The sequence below is a fragment of the Bos grunniens genome, chromosome 9 (genome assembly GCF_055505025.1).
Source record: "Bos grunniens cultivar Pamir isolate PY7600 chromosome 9, Bosgru_T2T1.0, whole genome shotgun sequence".
NCBI classification, from domain to species: Eukaryota; Metazoa; Chordata; class Mammalia; order Artiodactyla; family Bovidae; genus Bos; species Bos grunniens.
In genome coordinates, this window is record NC_141173.1 from 88,375,653 (window position 1) to 88,387,509 (window position 11,857).

Genomic DNA, 11,857 nt, shown 5'->3' on the forward strand with positions numbered 1-11,857 from the left:
GAGGCTGAAGCAGGTGGAGTCACCGGGGGCTTCCAGGGAAACTCAGCCAAACCAGCAGCATGGCATCCTTGTTGTGTAGACAGAGAAGTAACTTCAGGGCGTCCTGGACACAGTGAGGAGGGTGCTGTTGGGTGGCTAGCTTGTCTACACCTTTCTGAATACAGCAAATAGTGTGCTCCTCTCTTGATACCCTTGCTGGGTTCCCTGGCACCTTGCACCCCATCTCTCATGCCTTTCCCCATGTCTAACCCACCAGAAGGCTCCCCTTCCAAGGGATATCACTCCTAACCCAGCCAAAGGCTCAATGCTTCTGAAGGCTTATTCCAGACCCTGTATAGGGTCAGGGGGGCTCCCTCTCCACCTCTCATATCACAGGGGCCTGCTCAGCTAGGACTCAGGGACCTCTGGACCCCAGATGCTGAAGCTTCAGAGGGCAGTTTCACTGCACAACTCTGAGCAGTCACTCTGCCTGCTGATTTTCCTGGTCATGTGTCTCCTAAGAAGATTGCAGGGCTAATGGAAAATACCTCCTTCCTCTGTCTCCATGCCAACAGTACGTGCAGGCCCTGCCTGCCTCTGTCCTCCCTGCACCCCCAGCAAGGATGCCCCACGGTGTGTATTGATCACCTTCTGGCACCGACTCACCGTGACCTCCAGTCAGCTCTGTCTCCATTCATTCCCTCTGATTCCCAGCATGTCTTTTTACTGTCCCACTTTGAGGCCAGTTGTGCAAAGTCGGAAAGAAAAAGAAATAGTCACCTATACATGTAAGAATTATGCCCTTGGAATGTAATAACTGACACTGGTTTGGCATTTTGTTTCAAAACAGTTTTTAATCTGTGTCATTCGACACATCTCTAGGAAGCAGGTGAAGCAAAGTTTATTCAAATATTAAAAATTTTTTTCATTTTATAAATAAGGAATTTAAAGCTTGAAGAGAATTTCTGAAGATAATTTTTAGCCCTTCCAGAAATTTCTGAAGTTTCCAGAGCTGGTACATGATGGATCTGGGACTCAGACCCAAATCTTCAACCTTTAATCTCGTGATTTTTAATGAGACTATTATTCCCTCATGGTTCTTCAGAGAAACAGAACCAATAGAATACACACATACATACACACATTTGCGTATACACATACAAATGCGTATGTGTGTATTTATGTGTGTACACTATTTTAATATAATTGTATATTTTAAAAATATTAGGTTGCAGAATTATATATTATGATATTATTATTTATTAATATTATCATTTTATTATCTTAAGGATTGTCTTATATGATTACAGGAACTGATACCTTCAAAAATCTGTTGAGCAGACTGGAAGTTCAGAACTCAGATAAGAGTTGATGGTGCAGTTTTGAGGCAGAATTTCTCTTCTCTGGGAAACTTGAGTTTTTGTTCTTGAAGCCTTGAGCTGAGTGAATGAGGCCCACCTACATTATCAAGCTTAATCTCCTTTTTTACTATCAACCGCTTGAAAAAAATATGCACATCTACAAAATACCTTCTCAGCAGCATCTAGATTACTGTTTGATGAAATGACTGAGTACCATAGTCTGGGGCTTCCCTGATAGCTCAGTTGGTAAAGCATCTGCCTGCAATGTGGGAGACCTGGGTTTGATCTCTGGGTTGGGAAAATTCCCTGGAGAAGGGAAAGGCTACCCACTCCAATATTCTGGCCTGGAGAATTCCATGGACTATACAGTCGCAAAGAGTCAGACACGACTGAGCGAGTTTCACTTCGCTTCACTTCACACCATAGTCCAGCCAAGCTGAAACATAAAATTAAACATCACAGCTTTATGATAAAAATCTTTCCTAGGATAAGTCTCAATTCTGTGGTGGGCAGAACCAAGAGTTAGCAGAGAAATGAAAATAAGACTGAAGATATGTGCCCTAACCTGTGTTCTATGGCCTGCACCCCCTGCAGGCAGGGTCTGCATCAGTTCAGCTTTGCTTTCCCAGTGCCTGGAATGACGGGTAGCCATGAGAGGCCATCAGTGAATATGGACTCGAGGGATATACGTGAAACTTCCTCATTATCTCAGAGATGCCGATGATGGAATTAACCATATCTTTTTTTTTTTTTTGGCTGCACTGCAGGGCGTATGGTATCTTACTTCCCAGACTAGGGATAAAACCCATGCCCCCTGCATGTGTGTCATAAAACCATGTGACCACCAGGAGGGCCCTGGGTTAACCATATCTTATAAAACTGGTGGCTTCCACGTCTTTCTAGCCATTAGAGTGTGCTCTGGAGCCTGACTGTCAATGATTGAAATTCACAGAATTCCCACCTACTAGCTGTGCAGCCTTAGGCAAATAACTAAACCTTTCTGACTGACTTCCTCATTTGAAAAATAGGGGTGATGACTGTGTCTACTACATAAGGTTGTTGTGCAAATTAAATGAGTTAATGCACAAATTAAATGAGTTAATGCATGTGAAGGGCTGAATTCAGTGCCTGGCACGTAGAAATAGCCAGTAAATGTTAGCTATAATTTCCTTTATTATTTGTGCATCTTCCTAAGACTCTTTTGCTTTGAGCTCCTCATTCTTATATGAAGGTCAGAGTTCTACAAGTTCTTCTTTCTCAAACATTTCCTAGGTTACCACTTCTAACTGCACACTGGAAGTTGTGTGCTATTTAAATAACTGAGAAGATATTACCTTATGGAAGAGAGTCCCTCTAAATTAAAAAAACCAAGGGTAGCTTAGTATATTAGTTTGCTAATATACTAGCAATATACCTGCTAAGACAAAGAGCCACAAACCTGGTGGCTTAAACAGAAATTCATATTTTCATTGTTCATTAGATGAGAAGTTTAAGTTCAGGTGTTGGCAGGATCGGTTTCTTATGAGGGCTGGGGAAAAAATCTGTTCCATGCTTCTTTCCTAGTTTCGGAAGCTTAGACTCCACTCTTCCTTGGCTTGCAGAAGGCTGGCTCCTCCCTGTGTCTTTACATGGCTATTGTCTTCTTTCTATGCATGTCTGTCTCTGCGTCCATTTCTACTTCTTGTAAGGACACAAGCTATGTAGGGTTAGGGCCTGCGTTAATGACTTAATCTTAACTTGATTATCTGTGAAGACTTTGTAAGACCATATTCACAGGTATTGGGGTTAGGATTTTAATATCTTTTGGGGGGACACAAACTCATGACACTCAGCTTTCATGTTGGGTCTAGTGAATTATAATCAGCTTATGCTCTGGTCTGGGCAGTGCCCTCTAGCTGATGAGTAAATACCCAATTTCAAGCCACACAGTGGTATGTGCTGAGGAACCTCAGCCAGAATGAAGTTGGGGGCCATCATGCTGTTGTTTAACACTCCCTGTCATTTCAACATCATTTTTGTATCTCATAAGCACTCAGTTAGTTGGTGGTGTTCATGCTGAAAGATGGGTTGGAACGATTTAGAAATAAAAAGCTATGACGAGGTCCAAACACCTTGACACACCGTGTTACCTGATTCAAATGACAGAGAGCTCACTGACATATTAGAGAAAAAGCTATATTATTTTTAAAAAGCATGACTCCATGGTTTTTGACTTACATGCTGTGAGAAAATATTTCTCCCATTTTACATTTATTCCAGTGTTGAGAGTCCCTTGGACTGCAAGGAAATCAAACCAGTCAATCCTAAAGGAAATCAGTTCTGAATATTCATTGGAAGGACTGATGCTGAAGCTGAAGCTCCAATGCTTTGGCCACCTGATGCGAAGAACTGACTCATTGGAAAAGACCCTGATGCTGGGAAAGATTGAAGGTAGGAGGAAAAGAGGACCACAGAGGATGAAATGGTTGGATGGCATCACCAACTTGATGGACATGAGTTTGAGCAAGTTCCAGGAGTTGGTGATAGATAAGGAGGCCTGGCATGCTGCAGTCCATGGGGTCACAAAGAGTCAGACCTGACTGAGCGACTGAACTAAAATGAAAAATTAGTTTGGGTTATGGAAGGCCTTCAGGCTGAGTTCCTCCCATGTATGCTCCTGCCCTGTATGTGCATAACACTGCAAACTCTCCCACGCTTTTTCACAAGTACTGCCCAGCTGATATAGATATTCTATCTGTCCTATCTCAGATGTCACTCTGAGGTCTTTGGGGAAGGTGATGCTCCCTACTTTACAGGTGTGGTCAATGAGATGCACAGAGAGTAAGAGGCAGGGCCAGGATAGAGGTACCATTGCAGGGCTGATTCCATGACTGCAGATGTAAGACATCGGTAGAAGGACAGCAAAATCCTTCCATGTCAATAGACAGCCAATGGGAGTTTGCTGTATGGCTCAGGAAACTCAAACAGGGGCTCTGTATCTACCTAGAGGGGTGGGGTGGGGAGGGAGATGAGAGGGAGGTTCAAAAGGGAGGGGATATATCCCCTCTCTTTTGTATACCTATGGCTGATTTATGTTGAGGTTTGACAGAAAACAGCAAAATTCTGCAAAGCAATTATCTTTCAATTAAAAATAAATTAATTAAAAAAAATCCTTTCGTGTCTGTATACCACTGAGTTCACACTACACAAAGGACTGGTTCAGACCAAACTCTAATCCCGAAAGAGACATGCACCCTGTGTTCATAGCAGCAGTATACACAATAGCCAAGACATGGAAACAAGCTAAATGTTCATCAACAGAGGAGCGGATAAAGAAGATATGACACATATATACATTGGAATATTACTCAGCCATTAAAAAAGAATGAAATAATTCCATTTGCAGCCACATGGATGCCACTAGACATTACCGTACTAAGTGAGGTAAGTCAGAAAGAGAAAGCACCGTATGATATCATTTATCTGTGGAATCTAAAATAGGACACAAATGAACCTATCTACGAGACAGAAATAGACTCGGGGACGTGGAGAACAGGTTTATGGCTTCCACGGGGAAGGGAGTTGAAGGAGGGTTGGAGTGGGTGACGGGGGTTAGCAGATGTAAGCTATTATATATGGAATAAACAATAAGGTCCTACTCTGTAGCACAGTATTGTGTATACTATGAAAAACTATAAAGGGAAAGAATGTATAAAAAGAATGCATATGTATGTATAACTGAATCACTTTGCTGTACAGCAGAAACTAACACAATATTGTAAATCAACTATACTTCAATTAAAAAAAATTAACTAAGGACTTGTTAAAAGCTTCCAGAAAGACAGGAGAGGCCTTAATGGTGGGAAAAATGAAACTACACAATGTCAATTCATTCCCCTGGGTCCTGTTTCTCCTCCAAGTGGAAATCAAATACTGGATAATGAGTTGTCCCGAGGTCTCCATCTTTTGAAGGTGATTGGCCAAAAATCAATTTCCCTACTGAAGTCATTCTTACTATTAACTGAAGGTCAGGCCGGTCACTAAAGACAGCCGTTTGTCACCTGTTGGGAATAGTTCTCAGGGCAGCTGCTCCAGGCACTTACAGCCTTTCACGGACATCTATCCTGTCATCACCTTCTTTCCGGCAAGACAAGACACTTCCCTTCCCACCGCTGCTGTCTGGGGGCATGCTAGCAGCCTTCTGCAAGAACAAGGCCCTGAGACGCTCGTGGGCACAGATGCAGCTGCTGGCAGGATAGGAGAGGGAGTCAGGTGGCAATGTGCCGGTCTCCACAAGAACCTGTCATGTGCCGGAAGCCTGCTGGGTGCTGGGGTACACAGAGAATGACTGTTAGAGCTACTGTTTTCTGGAGACCTACCATGTGCCAGCAGACCCTCAGCACATTCTGTGTATTGCTTCATTTAATTCTCTCAATATTCCTGAGAGGCTGGTAGGCACTAATGCTATCCCATTTTACAGATAAGAAAACTGAGGCCCAGGTGGTTAGAAAGCTTGCCCAGCTATACAGCTAAAAGTGGAAGAGTTGGGACTTTCGCCTAGTAGGTCTGGCTTCAGAGCAAGGTCTCAGTAGCATTTTAACAACGTCAGGGACTTTACGGTCAGGAGAGAGAAAATACTAACCCACAAGAATTATGGTAAGGAGTGTAGTGAGGGCTGTTGGAACAGAGAGAAAGGACCCTGGATAGGGTCTTAGGGGGTGGTCACGAAAGCACTTCCAGAGTCGAGGGCCTGGCTACGTGTCCCCGCAGGACCTTGTGCTGGTTACTTCTGTGTGTCAGGTTGGCTGGGTTACAGGATAATTAGGTCAGGCATCATCCTGGGTGTTTCTCTGAAGGTGTTTTGGATGAGATTAACATTTAAATGTGTAGACCAAATAAAGCTGCCTGCCCTGCCTAGTGTGGGTGGACCTCACACAATCAGATGAAGGCTGGGATAGAACAAAGAGCTGACCCTGCCCTGAGTGAGACAGGGTTCCTCCTGCCTGCCTGCCTGTGAGCTGGAACATGGAATCTTTTTCTGCTTTGGGACTAGAATTGAAACATCGGTTTTTCCCGGATCTTTAGCCAGCTGGCCTTTGGACTGGAACTCCACCACTGGCTGTCCTGGTTCTCAAGCTTTCAGAGATGGACTAGAACTAGAGCCAATGGGCTCTTATGGGTCTCAGTTTGATGACTCCCGCCCTGCAGGACTGGAGACTTGCCTACCTCTGTGATCACATGAGCCAAGTGTTTATAATACATCTCTTTATCTTTATTTCGATCTGCACACACACACATCCCTTCTAGTGTCTGTTGGCTCTGTTTCTCTGGACAACCTTGAATACACACCCTGTTCTTATCCTTTCACACCACCTACCCCAGCATCTTATCACTGCCTGTTTACTTATGCCTCTTCATTGGGCTGTGAACTCGGTGGCAGGGACCAATTCCCCTTATTTCTTGTCATATCGTCAGAGTCCAATGACACCACATAGGGAAAGGACTAGCAGAATGCCTGTGGATTGATTGAATGAGAGGGTGAATTGGATTCTGGGACCCTAAGGATGAGTCAGGATGAGTAGGAGGAGGCATCGGAGGTGGTGGGTTGGCAGCTGGAGAAGGAAGTTCTAGCAGCGGTAATGGCACGGTTCAAGTGTCTGGACACGAATGATTTGAGCAGGGCTGGAGGCCGCAGCTTGAGGCCAGGAGGGGTGGAGCTGATAGCCAGGTCAAAAGGGGCTTCACACATGTGTTAAGCAGCTTGTATTTTATCCACACAGGGATCCATTGTAGCGCCTGAGGATTGAGAATCCATCTTGCAGTGTGACCTTGGCTAAAGAATTAACTCCACCTGGGCCTGGGTTTTGTTGTTACTTGTTTTGTCTGTTCCTTTGCATGATTGGGCTTCCCTGATGGCTCAGACGGTAAAGCGTCAGCCTGCAATATGGGAGACCTGGGTTCGATCCCTGGATCGGGAAGATCCCCTAGAGAAGGAAATGGCAACCCACTCCAGTACTCTTGCCTGGAAAGTCCCATGGATGGAGGAGCCAGGTAGGCCACAGTCCGTGGGGTCGCGAAGAATCAGACACGACTGAGCGACTTCACTTTCCTTTTCCTTTTGCATGATTAGACAGATAAAAGGAAACTCTGCCTAGAGAGGTTGTGAGCCTGCTATGGGAAATACCAGTGTTGGGTGGGGGGAGGCCTGCTGGGGGTCTGAAGGGGGCAGGGCCAGCGCTCCTGTGCACATGGCTCCCATCTCACCCTTGGTGCCTGGATGCACCTGCATGACATCCCTCGGCTCTGGGAAGCGGACGATCAGCAGCCTGTGATGAACGAGTCTCCCGGGGCAGCAGAGAGCTACCATGCCTGCCCTCAGGGCCTGACACGAAGGGAGTAATTTCTGTCTTGGGAGCATCTAGGTGAAAAAATGGTGTCTAGAAAGAGTCCTTAGGAAGAGCCTCAGTAGCATGAGTGAGAGTCTCCGTGTTAATAGCAAAGGCCATTGAGTTCTAAGTTTAAAAAAACAAAAACAAAAAACTTTGGATCTGTTTAAGGGCCATGCATCTTCACATGCTGGTTTGGTATTTATCTGTGCTCATAGCATATTCAGCTCAGCTGCTGACCAGCCTTTTCACTGGTCAAATGTACTGCTCTATATGGGGAGATGTGGAGGGTGGAGAGATTAAATAAACACTGTAAAGCCTTCCAAACCTGGTTTGCTCCCAGGTAAATTCTTGCTATAGCACTAGCTGGTTGTAATTTTTTGTTTGCTTATTTACTCAAATGTAATTATCAATAAGGTCTTGAAGGGAAAGGATGTCAGAGTGTGATCTGTGTCTGATGTCAGATGTCAGATCTGTGGCATATAGGAGGTACTCAATACAGATGAATGAATGCGTCTACTCTCATGTGGAAGATAAATAGGTGGAAACAAGCACTGAGAAAACTTCCAAATCCTAGTTTACTCTCAGGAGAAGCATTTTGCTTTTTTTTCTAGTTCATTAGAAGAAGAGAGGCAGATTGGTTTCCCCAGCAGTATGGTAGACAGGAAAGAAGGGAGAGGATTTTGTGTTTGGTACCTGGATGATGGAAATAAAGCAAATGCTTGGTTTGCACCATTGCAACTGATGGGATTGTGAATGGCAGACTGGGGTCATGATCAGGAACTTCACCTCTGTTGTCACACTCGCGTGAGCATCAGAAGACTGGAACATGGTTCATATCATCTGAACGGGCACTTAGAAAGTCAAACAGTGTCATCAAGAATGGAGATGATACCCGGTAGAAGATAGAAATGTGTTGTCTAGCCTTAGGACAAAGTATTTTTTCCCTTCCCTTTTTCATTTGATTTCTGGTGTATTACCTTCCCCATTTTCTGCCTTTCTTGTCCTCTTTTCATCCTTAAACTGAGTACTCCTCTTCCTCCTCTCCCTTGAATTCCTATTTGTGTTGACCTCATTTAGGACAGCAAGGGTGAGGGCTATGTGGATAAACAAGTGAATCAGGCAGCAGAGATTGTTAAAAAATCAAATGTATCCAGTGCCTTATCCAGCGACTGCCATGTGCTTAGTGTAAGGTTCCTGGTTTCCAAGGGCTGGTGAAGCAGGATAAGCAGATGGCTGATAATGACAAACTACACAGACCTCACATCAGGAAGACTGAACACAAAACAGTGAGTGTGGAACCATAAATGGTGTAGGAATTCAGAGAAAGTAGAGGTGAATAAGGAGTCAGATTGGATGGGCAAAGAGGAACACTCAAAGTATGAAGGATAAAATAAACAGAGGTGGTGAGGTGAGAAATCATGAGAAGACCAACCTCGCAGGACTGAAATGCATTAAGCCTCTGTAGGCAGACAGACAGCCAGAAAAGGAAGAGGGCTTTAGGAGCAGTCCATGGGGTCGCTAAGAGTTGGACACGACTGAGTGACTTCACTTTCACTTTTCACTTTCATGCATTGGAGAAGGAAATGGCAACCCACTCCAGTGTTCTTGCCTGGAGAATCCTAGGGATGAGGGAGCCTGGTGTGCTGCTGTCTATGGGGTTGCACAGAGTCAGACACGACTGAAGCGACTTAGCAGCAGCAGCAGCAGTGGCACATAAGAGATACTCAGTACAGATGAATTAATATCCACGCTGCGATTCATGGGGTTGCAAAGAGCTGGACATGACTGAGCGACTGAACTGAACTGAACTGAACTGTCCATGTGTTCATCAAGTAGCACAGGGTTCGTCTTATGGGGCAGTCAGCACATCTTTGGTGAAAGTCAGGGTTCAGTTCCAGATAACAATGTTCATTAAAGTTTAAGCACAAAGGGATTTAACACAGAGCATTAGCTGCTTACAAAATTGTTGGGAGGTCTAAAGATGTGGGATTTTAGGCTGGATCCCCAGAAAAGATTTTCAGGAGAACATGATTAAAGGATTGACCCATCAAAGGTCTGGAAAATTCTACTTTTAAGCTTTCAAAGTGATTGCAACATCTGATAGCCCTTGGGTTGGAATAGATAAAGAGCTACCAAGCTACCATCTCCACCTCACTGAGAAAGTATCTGAATATTCCTTTGTCCAGCACGTGCTATTAAAGAGCAATGCTGGGAGCTACTGTATAGCACAGGGTACTCTATTCAATACTCAGTAATGACCAGTAAGGGAATACAATCTAAAAGAGAATGGATATATGTCCATGTATAACTGATTCAGTTTGCTGTATGGCAAAAACTAACACAACATTGTTAATCAACTATACTCCAAAAAAGAAAAAAATACCATTAAAAAGAAGATCAATGCTTGGAGCTGGCAAGAGGGGAGAAATTCTCATTTGCTTCCTATTTTTAATATATTTACCTAGAAAAGTCCAAACACTTACCCTCTTCCTTGCCCCCAATTTGTGTTCAAGCTAATCGAAGTCTGGAGACATGATTTGCTAAACCAGGCTAGGGCAAGCTCCAAGAGAATTGCTGACAATGGTCACTTTTATGGGCCAAAGACACAGAGTCAGATGGATCAGAAGCAGTCCATTCGTTTCTTTCTCTTCCCATTGCTCCTGGACCACTTAGCCAAGACTGGATGACTGATGATAGCTCTCATAGTTGTGGTTCTCAAATTTGTAAGGAGGTTTCTGGAAGCCTGCAGTTAACTGGTTTTATAAATGTTGCTGGGCTTCCTAGGTGGTGTTATTGGTAAAGAACCCGCCTGCCAATGTTGGAGACATAAGAGCCTTGGCTTTGATCCCTGGGTTGGGAAGATCCCCTGGAGGAGGGCATGGAACCCACTCCAGTATTCTTGGAGAATTCCATGGACAGAGGAGCCTGGCGGGCTGCAGTCCATAGGGTTGCAAAGAGTTGGACATGACTGAAGTGACTTAGCACACAAGCATGCATAAAGGTGCCTGGGAAATACCTCAACCATCTCTGCTTCCAAATCTAACCCCAGGCCCAGGTGGATTTGGGCATCTTCCTGAGAGAGGACAGCTCTGCCCACGTGGAAGACTTGACTCTGGATTCCAGCTGCATGACTCATGGAAATGGTGCCACTGTGTTAGCCCTTCCCCATCCCTCATGAAACATCTGCCACTAAGTTAATTCATTTGCACAGTATGACCTATGACTGTCCCAGCCCCAGGACAGTGTCTCCCCTTCTTTCTGATGATAAAGGTAATATATACGCTTGTTCTAGAACATTGCAAAATACATCCAATAAGAAGAAAGGGAAAACGAATCTATAATTGTACCACACACTGTTTGCCACACATTTTGGCACTTTACTTTTTTCTTTTTTTCCATAGGTCACAGGATTTTAAAAGGAATCCAAGAAAATAAGTTAGTCTGCATATCTGCAAATAGTGGAGTGAGGGCTTCATCACATAGCTGGAGCTCTCTCCTCTTAAAGGCATATAATCAAGGAGACACCACCACTTTTCATTTCAATATTCACCAATCTCTCAGAAAACTCTTTAAAAAAACCTTTTTATTTATTTTGTACTATGGTATAGCCAATTAACAATGTTGTGTTGGTTTCAGATGAACAGCAAGGGACTCAGCCATACATACACATGTATCCATTCTCCTTCAAACTCCCCTCCCATCCAGGCTGCCACAAAACAGTGAGTAGAGTTCCATGTGCTATACAGTAGGTCCTTGTTGGTTATCCATCTTAAATATAGCAGTATGTACAAAATTCTTTTTTTTTTTAATTTAATTTAAAAAACTGGTGTGGTTATAGCCCATTTTCTCAGGTCCACAGTGATAGGTTAACATTTGGCCCCCGCTGTCTGGAAGATATGAAGAAAGGCCCACCGACTCCTTCGGAAGACAGAAAACCTGCTTGGTAGAATCGTCAGGAGTCTGACAGATGTCCGGGGAGTGGGAAGAAGATATGAGGGATGCATGAACTAACGAGGGCTTTTGTTCTAGAAAGTGTGTGGACCAAAGTCTCACTAAATGGGCAGCATCTTCGCAAGTCCCTAGATGTGTGTTCTGACTCTGCTGTGCTACTTAAGCCCATGAGAAGTTAGCAGATGGCTTTCCTTCCCT